Genomic DNA, 3,816 nt, shown 5'->3' on the forward strand with positions numbered 1-3,816 from the left:
GACAGAGGAGCACTGCAGGGTAGTCTGTTCCCCTCCTATGTCTCTGTCTCCCTTGACCCAGCAAACAAGAAAATGGACGCAACTGTCTGTGGCTTTTCCAGACCTGAATATGGGGTAACATGGAGACATGTAATCCAGTGATGCACCAAATATTTTATGATCATGTGTACTATGTAGATATGGCTGAAGACAACACAAGCTTCAGCTGCATTTTATTTTGTACCCTTGTGAGAGTTGTACTCCATGTATTTTAATTCCCCTTGCTTATTATCCATGCGAGGCAGAAGTATTTAAAATCACAGAACTGGGAGTTCCTGTTGTGGCGCAGCAGAATCAAATCCGACTAGGAACCACAAGGTTGTGGGTTCAATCCCTGGCCTCTCTCAGTGTGTTAAGGATCCAGCATTGTTGTGAGCTGTGGTGTAGGTCACAGATGAAGCTCAGATCTGGTGCTGCTGTGGATGTGGGGTAGGCCGGCAGCTGTAGCTATTCAACCCCTAGCCTGGGAACTTCCATATGCCGCAGGTGCAGCCCTAAAAAGAAAAAGAAAAGAAAATCACAGAACCGTTTTTGTCTGTACCTGGAGACCTGTGCCATCAAACACATTAAGAATGGTTCATCTTTCAAGGAAAAAAAAAAAAAAGAACTCTCAGGGAAAAAAACGAAAATTTCTTACTCTCCAATTTGAAAGTCAACTGTGCTGCTTATTCTTTATGTTGTCTTTGGCCACTATACCTTAATGGTGTACAGTCAAGATAAAGATGTTAACTGAGATAAATGTTTTCTACATGATCCTGAGTAAGGCTAAGCAATTAATTTCAGTTTAGCAAACATTTATCAAAAGCCTAGGACCAGGCTAGGTGCTATAGACAGAGAGTAGAAAGACTAGTGGCATCAACAGGAAGATGAAACAGTACAGAAATGATATTATAGAGCAGAAGGAAACTATTTAGAATTAGCAGTTGGTGGTGGGGGTGGAGGAGAGTACTGTGGAGTTGGTGATAGGAGGTAGTGTATTATATCATTTCAATTGAGAATTTCTCTGGGCCAAGGCCTCCTTGAAGGCAGTACACCAGAATTGGATCAAGTGTCACTGGTTTCTGTTTGCAGCATTGCCTCTCTCCCACTCATGCTTCTCCATTCCAGCCCCACTTCCCTCACCAAAAGAAGAGAGTAATGGAAGGGAAAATACTTTTCTTTCTTTTCCAATGCAAAAGGCATTGTTTGGCTGAGGGTCAATAATGTAGACAAACTACTCAGAAAGTATAGTTTAGGTAAGGGCATAATTCACACCATGAGAAAGTGATGCAAACTTTTGAGATTCCAAAGGGATCACTCATGGAATCAAAAAGTTGGAGGGAGCAGATAAAGCAGAAAAGCCAGGATGTGTGTGTTGCCAATTTAGTATAGTCATGGTGGTGTAAGAGCATCCATTCAAAAGACCTTGTTATATTTGTCTAGTCAAGTAATCACACTCTCTGAAACTTTTGGATGCAAGTGCAGAAATAAAGGTATTCATGAAGTCAGACTTGCACTGGCCAGGAAGTAGTAAAGAATGCCAATTTAGTCTCTGCTACCTGCATAAGTCCTGAGGGGAAAATGAGCTCATGAATGCGTATACAGATCATTATAAGGCTGAATTAAAATACATTAAATATGGAAGTCGGATATGAACCCCTGAGGGTTATACAGCATAAAAAGAAGAGTTGAAGCTTTAAAAGTGGGGAAACTGTTACTACTTACTCTTCAAGCAAATACTTTATATAAAGCTTGGGGTTTGAAAGCCCTCTCTCTCCAACTGATCTAAATGAATGTAAATTTAGAGGGAGGGCCTTCCTTTATCCTTCCTTTTGTGGTCTCCACAGCCTCTGGAGCCGGCAGGACCCTACGACTCTTACATGCATTGGATTGAGCTGAAATAGAGGTAAAGATCCTAAATCATCCACTGAAATCTTCTTGAAAGGGTAAGTTTTATTTACCAATTTTAAAAAATGGCGTAGTTCCTTAGCAAAGTATATGCTATAGGCTAAAAAGTTGAACATTTATTTTACTCTTTCATTTGTGGGTACATTGTCTTCATTGAGTCTCTTCTTCCACCCTACATGTACCAGGAATGTCACATTCAGGGACAGTGCCATGCTAGAAACTTTTGGTGTATTAATGAACTGGCATCACTAGTGGACTCAGGGGAACCAAAAGTTAAAACTTCTAAAGACTTTAAAATAGAATAAAGTGGTTGCCAATCAAAAAGAAGACAAATGTAAATTCATTTAAAGGAATAGAAAAACAAATGTGAATTAAAATTAAGACAATGCTAAGACTATGGAAAACATAAAAAATGGAGAAGCAGGACTAGGAAGGAGATTTATGTGCAAAGACAGATTAAAGAACCAATGTGGACAAGGGATTAAAAAAAAAAGGAGTTAGTTGAAGAGTCTCAAAAGTAACCCAGAATGACTGAAAAGATGTATTTGGTTAAAAAATGAGCCAATGCAGACATTCTTTTTCACAGATAATGACTACTCTAAAAGTAGTAGAGAACCACAGAAGTAAACAATGAGAGTAAACATTTTGGAATAATGAAGAAAACATTCACACTGCATAGGTATACATTATTTAAATTTTAGGACTATCCTCTTACTGTAATAACTAGCATGAAAAAAATCAGAAAGACAAAATCTAGAAGGAAAGATATACTGATTTCTTTCTTATAAGCTCAGAAATGGACCTAACCAGAAATGTTTATAGTTAGTGGAAATTAATTGATTATGTGAGAGTACGTTAAGAGTCACAAATTCATCCTAGAGAAGTTTGAAGCAAAAACACAGCAATCACAAACTTGAAAACCTAGATGAGCCTCCAATATTGAAAGAAGTCCTTTATTCTATGATATAACATTAAATTCTTCATTACTCTCAACACCCAGCAAACTAAAAGGTAGCAAAGCACATCACCTTGGAATTCTGCATGTCTTTAACTGCAAAGAATCATTAGCAACTAAAGACCCAGGTACAATTCTTTCAGTAACAAATTCTGACTTAATTTGAAAGTAAATAAACTAATTTCAGACTATACCTTTCAGAAGGAATAAGGCATTAAAAATTTATATCTACTTCAGTGCTTTTGAGAAACTAAAATGAAATGGGGGCAGGAGGGGAAATCCTGTAAAGAAAAAGCATTAGCCGCCTTTTGAACTCTTTGGTGTAAAGCACTGGTCATCAAGGGTGAAACTTTACTAACTGTTGGATTTTAGTCTGCTCATTTAGCTTTCATCTTGAATAAGCAGAACATCTTGTATTTGCATGTTCTTTTCTCTGAAGTGATTCAACATTTAAGGTCAGTTATACCTGGAAAGTCTTCATGCTTGCTTGTTTTTACTGGTATAACAGAAATATTAGCCAAAGTACCTTGAAAGCTTAAAAGACCAGCAGATGTAATTCAGTATCTAAGTTGTTAATTCTTTGGGTAATGTTTTTTGGCATTTAACCATCCTTTTTACTAGTTTCACTTTTTACTTAAATGAGTAAATTTTATTTTTTTCTGCAGTTATTTGAATCCATCTCAATTTTGTAGATGCTTACACATGTTTTGAGAAAGGGTGTTGTGTGTGTATAACTTAAAAAAAAAAGTCAACATCTATCTCTCATGTACTGTTTAGAGGTATGAACCTAATACATTGAGGTACTATTCTATGCCACAGAAAAAGAGCCGTAATCATCCTTTGTCCCCAAGGAGATTACCATCTATTTTTGCTGATTTAATTTACCATTTATGTTCTTTACGTGGGATGAAAGATTAATTAATCTCTTGTGTGTA

Source organism: Phacochoerus africanus, chromosome 3, assembly GCF_016906955.1.
Source record: "Phacochoerus africanus isolate WHEZ1 chromosome 3, ROS_Pafr_v1, whole genome shotgun sequence".
Taxonomy (NCBI): domain Eukaryota; kingdom Metazoa; phylum Chordata; class Mammalia; order Artiodactyla; family Suidae; genus Phacochoerus; species Phacochoerus africanus.